The 20,826-nt window shown below is 50.2% G+C and overlaps 1 protein-coding gene across 8 annotated transcripts in view; it reads left to right on the top strand.

Moving 5' to 3' along the window:
• LOC142571514 (AT-rich interactive domain-containing protein 3C-like) overlaps positions 1-20,826 on the top strand; it is a 253,855-nt gene that overhangs the window by 182,937 nt on the left and 50,092 nt on the right. The window lies entirely within an intron of this gene.

The following is a 20,826-nucleotide window of genomic DNA, read 5'->3' as shown; positions in this document are numbered from 1 at the left end:
GTCATTGAAACACCATGGGAATGATGGGAAGTACATGGATTTGTCTGATCTTCGTGCTTGTGGATTCAAACATTCTTGTGGCTTTGTTTATTACGCTTTGTATGCCTTCATTGTCTTAAATTTCAGAGCAATCAATACTTTTCGAAGTGCAGAAGACTCTGCGAACACGCACAAGCGCCACTAATTGCAACGATTGAGCTTGTCGAGGAGGCCAAATCGAAACGCGCCAAGCGTCTCAAGGCACTGGCATGCCCGCGATAAATTCTTTTGCGCGTTTCACATCGCCTGTTGGTGCAAGCGTCCGTGACGTAATGGTTTCAATATCAGGCCCCTGTGCTTAGAGGTCCTGTGTTCTAATCCTACTGTAGGGAAATTTTAATATAGTTTAGTTAATTATTTATTAGGTAGTGCTTTGTTGAAAATGACGAGCTTACAAAGTCAAGAAGCCGTTTGAAACCAGAAGGACGAAGTTTAGGCAAATCCATACACTATAACGTATGCGTATATAGGCTCCCCTTCTTTTTATGGGCGCCGCCATATTGCGTGGGTAGTGGCGCCATCTATGGGCAGTCGACATACTGCTGGCTTGGGCGAGCGCTCCATGTTGTTTGCCAGGTATACGCTGGGCGACAGCTCCGGTTGGTTGTTGTCACGCTCGCCTGATCTACTTGATGTAACACGGCGTCCCCTACGTGCGAAACGGTTCTGCGAGATGTACAGAAACGATTTAAGTCAGCATGACTTGAGTTCCTTGCTGTCATTGAGGCGGGCCAATGCCGCTTCCCTTTTTCTCCTAGCTTTAATAATTATGGGCTGTAGCGTCTCGAAACTGCGCAGTGGGTTATGAGGGACGTCGTATAATGAAGGGCTTCGGATCAACTTCAAACACCTAGGTCCTTTATAGCATACACTCAAAGCATGGTACACGAATGTATTTTGCAATCCGCGCCCATTGGATTACGGCCGCTTCGTCTGCGAATTGAGCACGCGACCTCGTGCCCAACAGCAGGATGTCGTATAGCCACTGAAACACATTAACGGGAATTTCCCTTGGTTTTAAAGTATGGATTCCAGAAGAGACGTGTTAAAAAAGATCGAGCGGAGAAAGTAAAATGCAAAACATAATTTTTTTTCGCCCGATGGTCTGCTGCAGACTATTATTAGAATGCAAGTGAAACATGGCGTGTGGTGTTCCTTGCGTATATAGACCCGCCCCCTTTTTCTTCCATGGGCGCCGCCATATTGCGTGGGTAGTGGCGCCATCTATGGGCAGTCGACATACTGCTGGTTTGGACGAGCGCTCCATGTTGTTTGCCAGGTATACGCTCAGCGACAGCTCCAGGTGGTTTTTTTCATGCTCGCCTGGTCTATTTAACGTAACAGGGAATCCCCTGCGTGGGAAACGGTTCTGCGAGATGTACACAATTGATTTAAGTCAGCATGGCCGGAGTTCCTTTCCGTCATAGAGGCGGACGGAGCTCCCGGAGCGATGTGCGCGTGTTTGTTTGAGCCTACACTCAGCCTAGGAGATCAGTTTTTCATTTCCAAAAATTCATTTCACTAATGTGAGCTTACTGCAGTATTCTCACTGTAGTCCTAAGCTACGGTTTAGCAGCAATGAGTAGTTAAAAAAAAAACATACAACGATCGAAATATCATCAGTATACCGTTTTGCAATGAAATAAGTTGTGCTGTTTACTTTGACACGCGTTGAAATTATATGTAGATACATTGCGCGACTACCTCGTTTGTTCGACGAGGTTCCCGCCCACGAATAGTATTGCTTGTTAATTAATAATAGCATATCGTACAGTGTGAATCGCACTTGTCGAGTGTTGGAGCGACCAGTTGCGGACTGTGCGAGCGTCGGAAGCAATGGTAGATGTTGAGTTACGGATATGTTTGTTCTATATAGCGCATTGTCTAAGCATGCGGCATCCCCATGCGAGGTCTTATTGCGGCGTTAGCCCGTGTTCTATTTTCTTTTCTTTCGAAAAAAAAAATGAAAACCGACTGTTTATTTTCTATCTTGTTCTTACCTTCGTCTACGAAGACTCGACTTACAGAAATTGTGTCCTCACCTCGTCGGATTCTTTTTATGCGAACCCCTTTGCATAGTACTGTTTTACAGGGCAGAAAAGCAATGCGTAAGCACAAAGCTTATATGTGTCATGCTGGTTTGCCAACCACAGTGATCGCTGTGTTGACCAACGCCATCGGCCTCATGCAGGCTGCTAACGTAGGCATAGCGTAGTGATTTCAATTCTACTAGGCTTAAAATGCGTGAGATGGATGTCGGTGGCTGATGCAAATGTTCTATAGCAATTGGCGCTAATATGTTTCGGAGTTGCATTGGGCTTGGGGTACGTACATCGGCTATCGTATGTTTTAGTTCCAACGCCAAGCGATCACATAGTAATATTTTCCCGTTCACGCGGGACGCCGGTTCTCTTCGACGAGTTAAAAACCAATGAAGCCAAAATAGTTCACAACGCATACAAAGCCGCGGCTGATGATGCACATCGCTTGCTCGCGCACACGAGAAAGTTTCCGCATATTGTAGTTACTGCTACGCCGAAAAGCTACACAATGGTACTCCGCCGATCTTGGTATGACCTGACATCACCCAAATTTCACGAAGAACGTGCTAAAACATCACACCGTTGCGCAGCACGTGATGGCGACACATACGAGCAGCGCCGCGCCAGCTCGCACAAGCCATGAGAGGAAAGACTCGCCTTGCGCCGTTTCCTCCTCGCCCGACGAAAATGTTTATAGAAGCATCTTAATCAATGTGGAAATACTAAAGCTATGACCTTTATGCTCATTCTGAAAGGGTAGCTGAAAGCCGCACTTAAGGGTGAAGTTGGCTAGTGGGAATTAATGAGAAACACTGAGAGGACATTGCCTATGTTCGAGAACTGCAGTGTCATTCGTTCTTTGAAACTACTTTTAGTCTGAAAGTTTCTGACACGAACCGAAACAGATTGCTATGCAACAACATCTGGCAACAGTTCTACGAAATTGTGCATGTAAACCCTCACCCCGTTACGCTTTGCGTGAAAACATTGCGAGCACACTCTTCAGAGTGTTTGATGCGATGTCAGGGAGTATTGGTACTAAGTCACAACGCACCTCCCTCTGGCAATAGACGATGCTGAAATGTGTTTCTTATGAAGAGTCAATATTCGTAGTCGGCGTATATTGGTTGGTTAACAAGAGGTGACGTATATATTGGTTGACAAGAGGTGACGAGGAAATACATGCAGCACTTGAAATAAACAAAACCGGTGTTGATACGCAACCACGCCGTGGTTATTTGCTTCGGAAAATATTGTTTGACGGCCTCGCATATAGAAAATATTTCTCATCTTGCCTTTCGCGATGGGGAGCCGCGGGGGTTTAACGAGCGACGGGCCAAATTCCCGTCGCCCTTTTTCCCCTGATGGCGACCGTCGTCGTATACAGCGAAGAAAACACAAGGCGCCCAGCGGCTGTCGGCGTGGTAAACACCTGAGAGGAGGAAAGCCGAGAGCGCCAGATTGTTATTTTCTGTCGCACTCACATGCTGCGTTCGACCTTGAGATGACCGCCAGCGGAATCAGCCGGCACCTTTCTCGCCTTCTTTCCCTCGGCGAGCCGCCACCCCATCTGCACATTTCATTCCTCCTTTCCCTCTTCACAAAACTTCCATGCTGGAAACGCATCTCGCAAGAGCCGAGCAAATCAGTCCTTCTCGAAGACCCCATCCCCTTCTCCCTCTTCTACTGACAAGCGCGATGCACCGGCTGCGTTCACTGGAGCCAATCCACAACTGCTGTGGCGCCATCAATAAGCCTGTACTTCTCCCTACGAACGGCGGCCGCGTGTATAAATATGCCCGCCGTCTCTTGGCAGGCGGCAAGATGGGATGGGGGAGGGTCACCGAATGTGGTGGAAAGCGAGGGGGGAGGCAGGGGAGTGCAGATGTGGGAAGCGCAGATCCTGTCGGACCTCCTTCTCGAAAACTCCGCGGCCTTTTCTCTTCTTTTTTTTCCCTTGGAGTCGGTCGGATAGGACGCTTTATCGGCGTCTGTTTCCCCTCCCTTTTCTCTCCCGTTATAGCCTCTCTTGTTTTTCCTTGTCCGGCCGCATTTCTCAGTTCTTCATACCCTTTCCCGATATGTGCCTTCTCCTCCTCCCGCTGCCGCCGACCACCCGTCCGCCGCCACCACGTCGCTGCTGTCTGCTTCGTTTCCTGCAATCCGAGATAGGCCAGACATTTCCAAGAAGCGGCCGATTTCGAGGGGCTGCTCAAACAACCTCTCTCTGCGACGCACAGAAAGGAGGAAGGTCCGGGGGTGCCTCCAAAGACCCCTTCCCGCGAGCGCCGAAAAGCCGAGTGCCGTCGGGCATGCGTGCTCGGCGGCCGAATTTAAACAAACACTCAAAAAGAGATCCTTGGCCCCGTGACACACACGCGGAAAGAGGCACGGGGAGAGTGGGGAAAAGGAACCGGCACCGGAATATCAGCAAGTTTCCTGTTTTTTTTTTCCTCCTATTTTCCTCTCTGTGGTCCTCCCTTTTCAGAGTGTGCGAAATGGCATTGCCGCCGAGCGGAGAAACAGCAGTGCATGCGAGCGAAGCCGGCGCCCTCCCGCTGCGAGGCATCGCCCATGGGCTCATTTTTGTTGGGCTTCCGAACCTTTTCCCTTCCCGAAAGACCCGGCTCTCGACTTCCCGTCGAGCGGGTTTGGCGTTCCTCTCTTCCTTCTCCTTTGCGGTCGACTTTTTGTTTCTGGTAAGAGCACCCGCAAACAGAATGCGGGCTCCTCCCTTCGCTCCTGCGCCTCTCCCCTCCTCCTTGAGGGAAGAGATTCGGTTGACCTTGAAATGCCGTTTCCTTTTCACTTTCTTGTTTTTCTCTCCGGAGGGCTGATCTGCTCGCCTGGGCGGTGGGTATAGAGGTGGCTACAGTCCCAGCGAGGAACAGGCAGCGGTTTTGATCGGTGATGCTCTTTCCTTTTACGTTGTTCGCTTCGCCTCCGAATCTTATCCGCATCTTGTTTTCGAACGCTCTCGGTTAAATGCACGACTGTCTCCTAGGAAACGGAGAGAGCATTCTCCTATACTCTCGTGTGCCGATAGCCGGCCTTAGCCTTCCCTCTTTCCATTCGTCTGATATGAGTGATTTTGGAGCGAATATTTCGCTGTGGTTTTAGTTTGTTGCTCTCAAAGAAGATAAATTAATGCAGAAGAAAAACTTTGTAGTGAGAGCGGAGAGTAAACAAAATGGGGCGGTTGGAGAGGGGAAATTTAACGAGAAAACGAAGGAGCCGCAGCGGACGGGGATGAAGGGAAACGAAGCGCGGCTCCTCGCCACATCCGACCAAATGGCCGACACTTGGGTCTTTGGGTTAGGAGGCGACTGGCGTTTTTACTCGCGAGCTTTGTCGCTGCCCGAGAATAAGGCGCTTCAGAAATAGCGAGATCCGCCGCTTGTGTCCCTTAAGGCGCCAATACACTCCGACGTAACGCGCGCGCGCGCGCGCGCTCGTCATGGCGACGTTACGTTGGCGAAAACACGACCCTCTACAGTCCGGCGGCATCTGGCGCCGACGTGACCGGCGGCATTCGGCGCGCTCGGACGTCGTCCGGCGCCGAATGCAACCGACTGCTTTTCGCGCCGACCGCGCCGAGCAAGTTAGCGCCTAGCGCCCTCTCTCGTCGAGGTAGAGACTCACTACTCGGCCGCAGCCAATGACAGCGTGGCTGGCATGTGACGTTCTCTGACGTTCCCTCACGGAGGCGGCACTGGCTGGTCGGTTTCTCGCAGTCTTTTTTTTTTTTTTCCTTGCCTGCTGCAGTTTGTTTCCGACACGAAATAGGTACCAGTTCAGTAAAATTATCTCGAACGTGTGCCTGTTATGCAAAGCAGCGCCTAATACACTAGCACCAAGCTACTGGCGAGATCGGGAGTCGTGACGTGTGGGCATTTCACGGGCAGACAGCACGCACCTACCGTCTGAGCGAGGCTGCTCGCTTCGCTTGCACGTTTGCCCTTCGCCACGACTGCGTCGAGTAAACCATTGTATTTAATTACGGGCGACCTAAATGTAAAGTGTTAATTGCTTTGGCAAAAATAAGCGCTCTATGACGAGCTCGCGTTGGATCGCCAGCGCCGTCGGCCGCAGCGTCCGCCTAGCTAGGCCTACCGGCCCTATCACTGGTTGTTGGCGGAGCCGTCAGAAGACAACGCGCCGTCGTGAAGTGTTCCGTCACTCGCAGGGGCATAATTTTATTGACAGTATTCGCGTAAAGCGAAGCAGTGTTGTGCAGAGTTGTTTGTATTGTGTTTTTCGGTGTGGATATGAAGTGAAGCTGGGGGGCTGTACCTGGGCGGAGCTAATCTTTCGGATGCACGCACCGTTTGCCCCGAATCGTAGTATGCCGCACGTCGGATCGGACGCCGAATCGTACCGTGTGTCTCCTGCTTAATTTCGTCTTGCGGAATGTGTCTGCATCCGTGCCAACGCCGTGCAACAGTCCGGAACTGCGCATGCGCTTTTCCAGCTGCGGCCGCTGCGCCGCGTCGGAAGTGGTTGCAGTGTAGAGCGCCGGACTTGCGCCTGGCGCGGCGTCGCCGACGTGACGTATCCGACCGCAACCGCCGCTCGCCCGCGCGCCGAGAACGTCGGAGTATAACAGAGCCTTTACTCGTGCCTTGGGGAATTGCTAGTGTCAATCACTAAAGGAAAAGTCTGGTTTGTTCGGCGGTCCAATATACAATAATATTGAATGACAGGAAGAAACGTACCTTGACATATTGTCGCGAAGACAATGTAACGCGGCCTTCTTTGCTGTCTTTCGGGGAATTTTGTGGGGTCCTTGACGCGGGGCAAACCTTTGTACCTCGACGGCGCCGCGGACAGTGCTGCCGCGCGGCCGCCGCCCCCGCCGCACCTGACGTCACACCTGCACATGTCGCGTCGTCTTCTCACGCTCGGCTGTCAAAGGCCAATTAGTTATGGTCAGAGTGCTTTTGTGTACGGAGTGTTGACGCGACCATTTCTTGACCCCTTGAACTCTGCCGCTTATTGGATGATGTCGGCTTGCCTGATTGGTCGGAATAACGAAGTAGCCCATTGGTGGAGAAAAGTGTCTCTTGGATGCTGGGGAAACTTATTTAAGGAATAGTTTGGGGTAGTTTAAAGTGAGCAAGTAGACAGCAGCAGACGGCGCATCTTCTGCAGTCTTTCATCATAATGCAGTCGGTTTTTCTGTCAGCTGAGCCCTGTCGGAACGTGCCAATTCGCCTCGAGCTAGCGCGTGTTTGGCTGAAAAGCGGTTCTAAATTCCCCGAAAAATTAATTTATAATATATATATATATATATATATATATATATATATATATATATATATATATATATATATATATATATCCGATGTCATGCGGTTCCACTTTCTCTGCCTCGCACGTGTTCCGGTCGCCCTCCTGCTCCCGCTTCCCCCATCCTCCTCACCCGACTGGGTATTTCTGCTCGTTTTGTTCTTTGTCGGGCTGGCGATATCGGTGGCAGAGCTGTAGGGGGTGATTATTTCTTTCTTGCGGAATTTGTAAAAACCGCGTTTAGTAGATCGCATAATTATCGTTGTTGATCTGGATTATTCAGAGGCAGACATTATTAGCACGAGAAATCGAATAATATATTCCGCTAATTAAAAAAAGGCCAGTAATTGACTTCCTAATTGATTACTTTGCGGCACGTATTGCAGCTTACAAAGTGTAGTTGGTGAGCTTGCAAGACGTATCCACTGGAAATGAATTTCCAGGATGAGCCCACTTTCGAGATATTATTCCCCAAAATGTGGGATGAAATACATGAGCGTTGCATTACTTGTAGGGTAAATATATTCAGGTGTTGACACTGTGCGCGCGAGAGCGTCCATAGTATGTTCGCCAAAGCCGAGACTGAAACCGCATCTCGCAGCGCCCTCTACGATGGCGCCGACCGAGCTGTACCGACGTAGAATTACTGTATGTGCTATCCAAGGTAGCAGAGTTGCGCGTCTGTTTTATCAACGCCGCTCGCCCCTCCATTGGCAGAAGGCCATCACGTGGGTTCCAAGCAACCGTGCACTGGGAAGAGGCTGGCGCTCGGGCCACTTTTTTTTTATTTCCCGCCGCCGCCGCTGCAGCGAACTGGATTCACACTAGTTAACGCCAGTCAAGTTCACAGGGAATTCGGCTCTTTGTTGCGTTCGTTGTTAATATGCGCAGCATCTCGCGCTGCGGTTGTTCGATGGCAGTCCCACGGTCTCCAGCACATGAAACGCGCGCGAACAAAAAGCGTGCCTTCAAAACGAACATGCAAGCACAAAGACGCAGCACGCGTCTTGCCACCGAGACTGGGACCGTATTTCGCAGCGCCCTCTACGACGGCGCCGACCGAGCTATAGCCACCATAACCGAGCTTTAACCGAGCCGAGCATAATCTGGCCGCGAGCGAGCAGCCTTTTCGCCAGCGTTCGGGGGAGAGTGTCAGCAACTCTCTTTATGTTGTTCTTACACCGTGGGTCCCAATGCGTCAAAGAGCGATTGCTTAAAAATATAAGTGGAACAAAGGTGTATTTTTACGGCGAGTTTGATGGCGCAACTCTCGAAACTGGTGTCATTCCGGAACTTCATTCCAAGTGGACACGCCTTATAACCTCATCGGCTACACTTCGTAAACTGCAATATGTGCCGTAATGTGATTAATAAAGAAGATAATTGGGTAATTCTTGTTAATTATTTGAATGTTTGTTTTGATTTCTCGTGAAGGTAATGTACGCCTCTACAAATAATCTACCTCAGAGACTACAATTATGTCATCTGCAACAGTCGATTAAAAAAAAAAATCCGTGAAGCTTTAAAACGATCACACTGTATATAGATCGGTGGTACGGTACCTGTATACTAACTGCAGGAATACCAGTCGATGGTTAGTCGACGGTAAAGCCCTTTTAGTCCATGGCGCAGTTCCCAAATGTAACTGAAGACATCGCTGAATTACAACTTCGGCACTATGTACTGGTACAACCCTAACTTAAGCGTTATGACTATACCAAAATGCTTTTTTGCCATTATCGTAATGATTGTAAAAGATCTAAATGAGGAACGTCATCTTTTCTGTTTTGTCTATAGTAGTACACAACTTAAAAAAAAAAAAACAGCAGTTCGCAACCAAGGCACATAGATGGACCGCGCGGGATTGTTGCTCCCCCAGCCAGTCACAGAAGGAAACAAAATCGCCATGTGATCATTTCAAAATGGCGTCGTACTTGGTACCTCCGGAGCATCTGCTGTTCATGAAAAGTCTTTTCATGGGCTGAAGCGATGAGGTGTGCAATAGACATGGACAAAGTGTATGGAGTTTGAGCATTTCACTACTCAAAAGTCCGCGGTACAGTTCCTTTCACAGCTGACACCGTTTTATTCATTAAACTTCACTGCCAACTGAAGTTAAACTTGACCGTAAATAGTTGCAGCGAAGCAAGCGTTTTATTTCAGTTCAGTAATTAATTAGGCTTTCACCGTTTACCTAAAGTAGACGGCTGAAAACGTATGAAATTACGCACATTTAATTTTATTTTTGTGGTTACCGCGTTATTTAGGTAACAGAGAACGTTTGAAGTACGAACTATTTGCAGCCTCGCAGAGGAACAGTGGCTCGCGGTTATGAGGGCGTGGCTTCGCAGACTTAAGCTGTATCCGACTACAGGCAATGAGACAATAGCAGTAAACAAATTGGCTTGGGATTGGATCCAGCAAGTTAGGTGACTCTTTTCAACCGGTGTTTGGACGAGGGCACAGCGAAGCACAAGAACACATGATTTGACGGCAACACAGACCTGTGCCGATTCACCGTGAACAAGCAGTGCAGTGGGATGACATTTCCAACGAAGCGTCGTTTTCTCCGGTTTGACACTTCGGGCGGTGTTTGTCATTTTTTGCGCTGAACATTTTTTTTTACCGTACTCTTGGCTGGTAGGACAAAGTAAACGAACTTTTCCTAATAGAGGGGGTAAATTCTTTCCAATGCTTTGCATTGGGATCTCTCTAGCAGTGCAGCTACGATGATGACATGGTGTTTATGTAAATATACCTTGGACTCTTAGGTTACGCTAAGCTTTTAGATACGCTAACCGATTTCGAAATGACAATGCGCTGCTCGGTGACGTCAGCCGCGTTTTATAGTACTGCCAGGCAACTTCACCTCACAAATTGAATTTACTTACAGTGGACGTTGAATTCTGCGGCATTATTGCTTGCTGCGAACTTACGTGAAGAACGTGCCACGTTTAACAGGACGTTGAATACCGTTGTAAGCACGACTCTTGCGACAATTTCTCGTTCGTATGTTTCTCTCAAGTTAAAAACACGAGAAGAGGCTCACACTCTACAGCAACTATACTCAACATGTTATGGCCGAAACTTACTGTGTAACCTGCTTTTCTTTTTCTGTAAGCTCATGGTTGTTTTTTCTCCAGCACATGATGGAAACCTTTAGCATACGCTTTATTTTCCGTCATTCGCTTGCCCCTTTCGAACAAGACTCCTTCATCGAAACTGCAAGCGCTTCCCCGCACGACATCACTGCAGTGGGGTGATGCCACCTTTATAGTTTCCTGCAAACGTTTGTTTGGAAGAAATAGCAGGCTTTAATTAAGTTTGCTATATACGGAAAGCTACAATCGCGCCAATGTGACTTCTTATGAGTTCGCTGTAAACAGTTTGTGCGTGTTTGAAGAAGCGCTGTAGGGAATACATCGTGTGTGGTTGTCTGCGTTTGTTAAAACTTTCCGGTCGCGGACAAGGAAATAGAAGCAGTAGTATGGGCGACATACCCACTACATAAGCGCTTAAGCTACAAAAAACTAAACTTGGCTGTTTTAGGCTACAATAGCTGGCTTGAAGGAACAAGTGTTAAGCTGTGAATTTATCGTAAAGAATGCGAACGTAGTTACTGCGCTCAGTTAGTGTCTATTGAAATACTATATCGGCAAGGGCAGCGCTAGCAATGCGAGTTTCTCTAAGCTCGCACTGAGTCGCACGATGTTTCTTTCGCAAAGCCGCGAACCATATGGGACACATACACTGCCAGTCGATGTGCGTTACTTCTCGTAAGGGTGTTTGTGCGGTTGTACCATGTTTAACCCGTTTTGCAATTAACCTAGCCACGAAAAGCGAATCAGCAGCAGCAGCAATTGCCGACCGCAGCGCGTCGCGTTTCTCTGGCGTGCGCGAGCGAAAGACCGCTTCGCTGCGCTCCTATGGGGTGTGCTCGTTTTCTTCTTTCTTCTCTCAGCGGGAACGCTCGTCGCACAGTGAGAAGAAAAGAAAATAGAAAAGAGGACGGCGTAAAACAGAACAAAAAATACGAAATGAAAAGAAAAAAAAAACGGGGGGGGGGGGGGTTACGAGGGCCGGCCTTTACCCAAGTCCCGCCCCCTTGGCTGGAGAGCCGTTTTATATCGCCTCTCCTTCTTGCTTGCGGTGTTGTTTTCTTTGGCTGTCTTCTTCATCTGGCGCTCCTTGTCCTCGCCGGGACGAGGCGTCTGCTTCTGCCGCCGGTGTCGTTGCCTGCTTCGATCTGAAGGGAGGCGCCATCGCGAGCTCGATAGGGATCGGGGTGGGCCTGCCGATTGATTTGTTTCCATAGTTGCTGCTGTTAGGGTTTCCTTTCTTTGTGTGCTGACCCTCTTACTTAACTCCCGCACTCCCTGATTTGCGTGCTGCAGGTGGTTGCGTGACTGCTGCGCTAAGCAGCGCTCGCCCTTTCTTTTGCCTTCCGTTCGGCGGCGTTTGCCTGCTCCAATCGTTCGGGTTGCGTGATGGCGGCGCCGTGCGACGCGCCGTTAGTAACCTACATGTCGGAGAAAGACGCTGTGGCGGTGAAAAGACGGCGCCAAGATTCTCACCTCAAGCAGCGGTTCTGTTAATCGCCTCCTTTACATAGCTCAAGGCACGACCGAAAAGTAGTGTGCTAACTTCTATCCGCTACAGGCTGGGTAATTGTACTGAAAGTGTGTAAGATGGCTCCTACTTGTTCCTTTGTGCCTGAAATTAATGTTGTTTGTTAGCTTCGGCCGGCCGAAAAGAAGATGCTTAATTGCGACGAAGACTGTCAGGTACGGCGCTACGACGGGAAACACTTGTCCGCGACAGGAGTGGGGCGAAGGTCTGTACGCATATTGCTTGAATGGGTTTCTTCCATGTTACGTACCATCTAGCCTGATAGTAGCATCTCCTGCGGCGACGCTGGCTGTCCTCCCTTCGCACCCGATGTTTTACTAATAAAATACGTTGCGGCACACGTCTGTGTTAAGAGCACTTTGAAGTACGAGACGCAGATGAACATACGACAATGCTTAGATGCTGCGTGTATCTCGATAGCCTAACAGACCAAATTTTTTCGTACTGGAACCGTTGATAACCTGCCCACATTTGCACTTGCTGGCGTCGTTCGCTCGCTCGGTGTATTTCATGTGCATCCACGGCCCCATTCGTCTGCGATGTGCAAAGCCACAATAGCGCTGCTGTGTTTCTTGAGATCCAACAGCACATGCGTGTGAGTGAACGATGAACGCTTGAGCGTGTGTCCGGGTTAACTTTTCATCTTCTTTCCCATATTTTTGTCCCCATTTTTCTTCGCTTCCCCAGTGCAGTGGGGGGTGGTTAAACGGACTCAGCTTGGTTAACATTTCAGCTTTATACTTTACCACGTCCGTCTCTCATCTTTCAAGGTCTTCATCACTGCCACTCGTTCGGGAAGCTAATTCTTCAGGGTCACGTGCTTCACCTTCTGCAAGTACACAGAACACGATCTCCTGTCTTGACGTCGTCCTCGGAGGTATGGGATTTCGCTTCTTAAGACCATCACATGTTCGTCTTCGTATATGCCTATCGTGTCCCATCGTCCTACATGCACATTAAGAGCCGCTCTCACCTCCACCAATCGTGCGGCAGTGGTTAAACGGTAGCTTTTTTACTCGAGAAGCATGAGCTGCCTAACGACGACGACGATTATCTGCGGTAGAGGAAGATGTAGTATAGACATCATAGTATAGACAGCCGCGTAGTTTTCGAACTCAGGGTAGAAATATAGACCACTACACCTGTTATCATATCAGGTGAATATATCGGCCTTCCGCGACCCTCCTGTCACTCTAAATGCCCTTGTTTGTCGCATCTGTTGAAATAAATCAACGAAATGACACATTGCCTAGGTGAGCTAGTCGTTACGTTTTGGAAACTAACAGCATCAAAAATGGGACAAGAATGGCAGCTTATGGCTATCCTTGTTCTGTCTCGTGCATTATCTTGTTCTTGTCTCATTTTTAGAATTGGTTGCTTCTTTTTCTTTTTTACAGCGATATTGCTTACGCTTCCATTTCTACCATAAAATCTTGCACTTAAATAACTACCGTGAGTTTTTTAGACGGAGAGGCGCTGAGAAGTTTCACTTGGCCAACCACATCTTATACGAAATCTCCAGCAAAGAGCGCTCAGTTGAAGTCGAGCGGAGGCATGCGTGCCGTGTCCAGCCTGCGCTTCGTGGTTAGGCCATTACAGAGTCGTGAGGAAGAAATGGTCGTTCCACTTGAGGAGGTTATAATTAGTTCGTAATTACATTCTGAAACGATCTCTCTGATGTTTGAACTGGCATTCATTCATCTTTTGAGACAAATAGATGTTGGTGTAGTATCGTCTGTTCAATTTGTTAGTGTACAGGTGCGTGACGCATACGAGATCTTGATATCTCAGTGCTGCAGTTGGCCTTACTGCTTTCCCCGACCTTCTTATTAAGCATTGAACAGCTGTGCCTACCGCACATGGCAGAGATCCATTCCGATTCGTATCCCTACCTCGCAGTACCCCTCCCCCTCGAGGCCCCACTCGAGCGGTGTGTTTGCCACTGCAGTTCCGTAGTGCACGATAGAAGCCAAGTGATTGAGAAGGTAGGCAGTGGCTTTTAGCGAAGTATGATAGGTATATAGCCACTGCAACTTGCGGAGGCTTCCCCGCATTTTTTCTATGTACTTTTCTCTGCATTACTGAGGCAGCGGGAAATTGAATGAGGCTGAAGCTTCGTATTTATCCCTTACGTATATTACCTTCCGAGTACGCGGGAAAGAGTCGAAATTTGCCACATTTTCCTATGCTTGATGTTATTAATCTCGGCCTTTATTGCTAAATTATTAAAATGGCGAAATGTGCCGCTATAGTGGCGTTGTAAATGGAGCAGAAACGAATACGAGAGCGCGCAGCTTCGTTAACCCATCGTCAGAAGCGACGACTTATAACAAGCAAGAATGATTCGTTGCGCTCTCTTCGGAGTGTGCGGGTATGTTCGCATAGCCAGCCTCCATCTTGCGGGCAGCTTATCACATGCAATCGCGTAACAGACAACACTGATCGCAAGCTCCCATGGTCAATAAGTGGATCAACTTGGCAAAAGGAGCGGTGGCGCGAGGGGGGGGGGGGGGTGTTAACACTTAACGAGCGCTCCTTCTCGTGCGTCAGTTTGCGTGTTGTGCAAGTCTTTTGGCGAATGAGCGCAGACGAGTCACGCGATCGTCCGTCCCATGCGTCGGCGCTGCCGTCCGCCCAGCCCTGCCCGACCTAAGGCCATGCAAGAGCATCGGCCAGAGGCACAATGGAGCAGTCCTCGCTCATATTTCTCATTATACGGCGCCTCGGACCGCCCGTCGACAAGGTTGCGGACCGCCGTGTGTACACATTGTGAAAGTCCTCCCTACTCGCCAATGACCGTCCTCGCCGGGCCAATTAATTACGGCTTAATGAAGTTTACGTTTCTGCTTGGCCTCCCCGCTTGCCCTCCTCTCTCCCCGTGTGTGGACAGCAGCCTGCCTTTGGGCACGAGATGCTGCTGCATTCGTGCGGCCAGCTCCCCTCCCCGAGTGCTTGCCGGGACCTTAATGCATCGCAATTAAAGAGAAAAAGGAAGCAGTGAAGGCGCTCGGGCCACGCCGCCTGTGAGAGCCCCATCGCGCGGGGGCATTGTGGGTGAAAAGTTATTTCCGTAGCGTCTCTCGGCTGCGGCCTCTGATTAATGCACGACTTTTACCCACGCGCTCATTTTTCCGTCGTCGGATCGGCTTTTGTCTTTTGCTTGGCGGGGCCCCCCCTCGCAGTTTCCTTTTCGGCGATGCTGCGCGGGACAAACAGACGCGCGCGCCTCGGCGCTGGATTCGCGGATGGTAGTTTTTCGGCGCTGGTGGCGGACTCTCCCGTGTGATAAATAGGAGACGTGGGCCCCAGCGATTAATTTCGCTGGCATTGGCCGTAATTGAATACAGAAACTGGATTCGAAATGGATGTAGCGCGGACGTGCCGGGGGCCGTCTGCGTACGACTCGAAGAGGGGGCTCGATCTTTCTTCGCCTCCTCCGGGCAGGGCCGCCGAGATTCCTCGTAAATGATTCCCCGCATCCGAATTGCGTCCACACGTGTGCGTTCGTGTCTGCGTGCACGCGGCGCGACGCCGAATGCCCGGCTCGTCGTCGTCGTCGTCGGTTCCGACGGCGCCGCGCTGCCTGCCTCTGCCCCGCTCGTTTCCTCGTCCCTTTTGCCCCGAAGAAGAAGAGCGGCCTGCGAGACTCGCTGCTGGAAGCCCGGTGCATGGGTGTGGCCCCTCGCGGCGGGTGCGTGCTCGCGCGCGAGCCTGATCGGCTGATGCATGGCGGGCGCCTTACGTGCGATTGAGATTAAAAAAACACAGCAGACCCGAGGCACCTCCGCGCGAGATACATTACGACAGGGCCGGGTTGACCGGACCCGGCCCGCTTGTGGCTCAGTGGCAACTGGTTTCATTTAGCCACCCGGTTCTGAGTGAACATGCTCCTCGTGCCATTCAGCGAGGCGAGTGTGACGCTGCCTTGCGCGCTTGCTTTTCAGTGCTTGGCAATTAATTATTGCTTACGCGTCGAGCGAACTGTCCGTGCTGGCCGGACAGAATGCACACAGCTCCGTTGTTCTTGCCCCTGCTCACATAATACTACTAATAGGAGCCTGTGAGGAACAGGCAAAGAAAAAAAATTAGAAAAGAAAAGGTCTGTGTGTGTGTTAATGTAAAGCGGCGACTGTCAGTGACTGATTTCAGCTCCTGCCAGGAAGGGCCGGGGTGCATTTTTGGGTGAGTTAGCGTTTACATAGTATCACGATAGAACGGCATGTAAACACATTTATCTGCGTTCCCTCGCCCGTGTTCGAAGCGCGTACGAAAGGAACACTTGCGGTTGGTGCTCAGACGTCGAGGACACGTGGCTTATGACCTTCATCTTACCGTTATGTCAGGCTTCCCATGTCAGAAAAAAAAGCGCGAAAGCGAAAGGGGTGGCGACGTCGGCTTTAGTTTCCACACCAACTCATAGTGATGCCATGGATTTCGATAGCATCTGCTCGAGTCTCGTTTATTGCTTTCCGTAAAAAAAAATAATAATAAATTGTTTCTAAAGAAATCAAAGTCATAGCATAGCAATTTTCCAAAACATTTGTTGGATTAAAGCGGCCAGTGTACGAGAAAGTGCCCATGGGATTCCGCGACGTCACGCTCAGGTACCAGCGCCCGGGCTATGTTTAACCAGAAATTAAAGAAAAAAAAAAGAGGTTTGGGGGGCGGGGCGTAATTTAACCTTCCTTTTCTCCGCACCACTAATCAACCTCCTTCCACCAAACGAATTAAAACATGGGCTTGAATGTGTGATCTAGCAGTATAAGCCGACTCGGTCGACTCTGCATTCTCTCTCGAACTTAGTTTTCAAAGCATTGTTGCCGTCACTGGCCTCAGTTGTACCTTTCGCGTCGCCTGTACTACAAGGGCTAGGGACGACGGACTACACATCTTATATTTAGGAACACCCGAGAAAAAATACAAGAATGGAAAGAATGCAGGAGCCGAAGCAGGAGAAAATGGAAATGTAAAGGATGGAGAGCTTAGCTCCACAAGGAGCCAGCTGCTTCGGCTTCCAAATGCCAAGTAAAAACATATGTCGCGTATGTGACGTGCTGCGTATCCCTCTTTCCATCACCTTTCATTTCCTTAATCTCCTTCCCCAGCATACTAGTGCCATCCTGTTTGCACTGGTTACACTAACTTTCTTTCCCTCTGTTTTTTTTTTCTCGTCCTTGCGGAATTTGTCGAAGAGCAATTGTGTGTGACGTGCAGCTCTCTTTCTCTCTCTCTCTCTCTCTCTCTGCTTCGTCACTTCAAAGATGCGTGCCAGTGCACGCGCTTCTCCGTGCACACATGGTTCACCTTCAAGAGCAACGAAAAATAAACAAAAAGCGAGCCTGTGTCGCGAATGAGGCAATAACCGCGTCCGAGCGCGCGCTTCCGATCTGCTTGTGGCGAGCGGCAGTTTAGGCGGCTCACTGCAGGACCACCTGCCGAGGGCTCCGCATAGGAAACGAAGCCCCGTCACCCTCGGCGTCGATCGCGCTGCTCTCGTCGTTCTCCGATTATTCCATCTCTGCTCAACCGTCGCCAGCAGCGTCCGACTGCGAAGAGAGAGCACGCGAAAGCCGGCTGATCACGACTCTTGAAGGACCCTTGTGCCTACACGCCCGATACGCGTGTACGCCGGCGAGCTAACGAAAACAGCACAGAGGAATGAGACACGGCGAGCGGCGCACTCTGATCTGAAGCTGGAAGCCGGTACATGGAAATTGCGTTTCCACGAGCGGCGTGGAATATAGCGAAGGAGTGCCTGGGACGCGCCTCCAGTAGCGGCGTCCGTATGCGCTCGAGCACTTTTGTTGGAAGCGGGGCACCGCTGGGAGAATACAGCGACAGTCAATCTCGACGGTAATCCGATTACGTGCCTCCGGCCGGCAGGCATCGCGATCCGGCGCCCGCTTCACTTGCGTCTGTCTCGACGTCATGTCGCGCGATTCGCCCGTAACATACCTCCCGCGATTCTTCTCCTCTTTCCGTGCTATTCGTACCGATGCTCGCCTCATTGTCTGCCGTCAATCGATTCTTTTTTCTTGAGTCGCATTAATGTATGCTGCAGAAGTTAGCCTTGCTTCTTATTAGAGGGCATTACGAAGGATATAGTGCGGCTTCGAGAGACACGGCGCTTTGTCATTCGACAAGTAGCTGGCGTGCAGTACGTGTGCGATTGTGAACCGAACATCGGTGTTGCGCAATTTGGCGACCCGCACGCACAGCCGAGTGCTTTTGTGCAGCCATCTATTAAGAGTCAAAACAGCCGGTTCCTAGCGCACCGTTAACGGCGCTGCATCTCGGGTGTCTCGCAAGAACGTCGAGGGAGTAATGAAGACCTTTTACGAACCTTTGTGCATATAAGGATCTGAAAAGCTGCCCACGAACCTATAAGGCCGTACACAGAGTTCGGGGAAAACGTTGCGTGTTAAATAACAGAAAGCTATAGCTTCATGAACGCGGCGCTGTTCGTGAAGCGAACCAGCCGAGTGTAGCCGAAGGCGCTGCGTAAGGCTGTTCAGATTTTTTCAGCCACGTTGGGTGTGCGCCGTTCTCTCTCGCTGTACTCACAGGCCGTTACCTGCATGCACTTCAAGCTCGGGATACACGCAGCCGAGATAGCGCCGAAGTCCGAAGTCGGTGGAAAACTGGACAACCAAACTTGTCCCTCGAACACAATTTTATTTTGGTAAGCGCGTGAAACTGACATGCGTGTGACAATCTACCGACTGGCACCGGTTCATTTGCGAGAAGCAGGCGTCTGCTTTTATTGTCCGACTTCGATATAAAGGTCACTCTCCGACTAACGTGATTCCCAGAGGCATTTATTTGGCTCCACTGTGAACTGTGTGGTGAAGGGCTTGCACACAGCCCTCGGCGCTGAATCGGAAATCAGGTGAGGCGGTTTCTCTCCATCGCGCAAAGCAAGATATAGACGCCTCGTCTCGTGCCTCTCTCCTGCATGCAGTCAACGAGCGCTACTTGTCGGGCGCATTTTCTTTACGGCCTTAATAAAACGTTATTACCGGCTCACGATATAGGTGCGCGCCGGCGTTATTGCCTCGTGGGCTATGCCGGAGTAACGCCGAAGAAAATAGGGAGGAAACAGCGCAGACTGGTGGGTGTTATGCATAGCAGGCCACTTATTGATCTCTCACTCTGCATTTGCACGTGTGCGTCTGGGAGATTACGCCTGGCGGGGTCACGGTGGGGAGAAGATGTGGCGAGAGTATGTGGTCACTGGCATTTGCGGTCCCACGTTGCAGGTGTGATGAAATGAAGGCCAGTCTATGCTTGCTCCTTGCGAACTACTGAAACTTGACTTTTACTTTTGTGTTGTGGGGCGCGCACAGCTGGCGGCACTATCACCGTGGTGCTTGTGTTCAGTGTACACTCGCTCACTTTCAACACAGACGCAGGGGTAGTCGTACACAGCGCTGACTTACAACACAGATGTGTTAAAAGACAGCACATCTCACTAGGATGGATTAAACATAGAGACATGGATCGACTAGCACAGACCGAGTGGCACACACCCAGTGCTTCAAGTCGCCGTTTCCTCGAACAGCGGTGTCTACACATGTCGGCCGGATGCGCTAACCATTCGACTACGGACTTCCCAATGGCCCAGGTAGACGGTAAAAATGTTAGATACAAACATGCGTAGATAGATAACCTCCGGAAAGTGCTTGAAGCTAAGAATGCTAACGCATGAAAACATTCATTACACTTTCTCCGCTGCTGGGCGGGATCGAATCCGCTCCACACGGACTTTTCGAGCCCGACGCTTCAGCGCGCTGCGCTACGTAAGCACACGGGGACAGATGGATTAATTATCACTGTTCGCACGCAGAAGCGCGCCGTGCATCTTGGAGACTGCGTTCGTACTTTCTGGTCGCGCCGCTAGATGGCGCAGCTTGTCCAAAGGGAAGCGCGAGGGAATATCCCGGCTGCAGTGCACACGGCCCATACGCGCTGGCACCCCACCGGTGCGATCTCGGAGGCCACGCAAAGGACGTGGCGGTGTCTTCGCGACGGCGCCGCTACATGCCGCAGCGTGTCCACAAAGAAGCGCAAGAAAGGAGCCCAGTTGCAGTGCACGCCTCATACATGGCGAGTACGGCTATTTGATAACTCGGATAGTCATCGTAGATGAGTTCTGCCCGAATCTTCATTGTTACTTGCTGATGCTGTACAGCTATGCTGCATTTCTTGTAAACCCTGTTATATTCATTTCGAAGGCTTCTTTTGTCTACACTATTGTAAACGCCCGCATCTCGCTCCTGCAGGTAACGAAATACAAATACATAAACGCAAATAAACTGATCATTCAATTACTACAGAGCCCTCTATATTAAAATAGAGGGTCTGTGTTATATACGTGCTTTTTCATGAATCAAGACCTTCAGAGGCTGCTCGAGCACACATGTGCAGTGTTATGGTACAAAACAAAGACAAAGAAAAGAAAAATAAGCGGCGACCGCATACGAAAGGAGGAGGAGGAACGGGGTTCCGCGAGCAAAGGAGCAAGTAAGGTCAGAGGCTACGAGGTCTCCACAGTCATCACAGCCCATCCCACATACTACACATTGCTTGTGTGCAGGACGTGGCGAGCCTTTTGGAGCTGCAGGGCTGTATTCACTGGCCCTTTCACCTTTTCTTCATTTTTTTCTTCTGCGAGCTTAGTGCGGCAACTATTAGTGTGCACTCTTTCTGTCGACAGCATCCCTGGGGGCGTTCTGTGGGTTCTTCCTTCTGCCGTCGTCCGTTCTTACCAGCTGCAGCCATGTTCGTCTTTCCTGGTCGAGTGTGAGCCAAAATGGCATCGATGTCT

The sequence above is a fragment of the Dermacentor variabilis genome, chromosome 2, assembly GCF_050947875.1.
Source record: "Dermacentor variabilis isolate Ectoservices chromosome 2, ASM5094787v1, whole genome shotgun sequence".
NCBI lineage: Eukaryota > Metazoa > Arthropoda > Arachnida > Ixodida > Ixodidae > Dermacentor > Dermacentor variabilis.
Note: the sequence above shows the minus strand (reverse complement) of the source record. Positions and strands in the feature narration are given on the sequence as shown.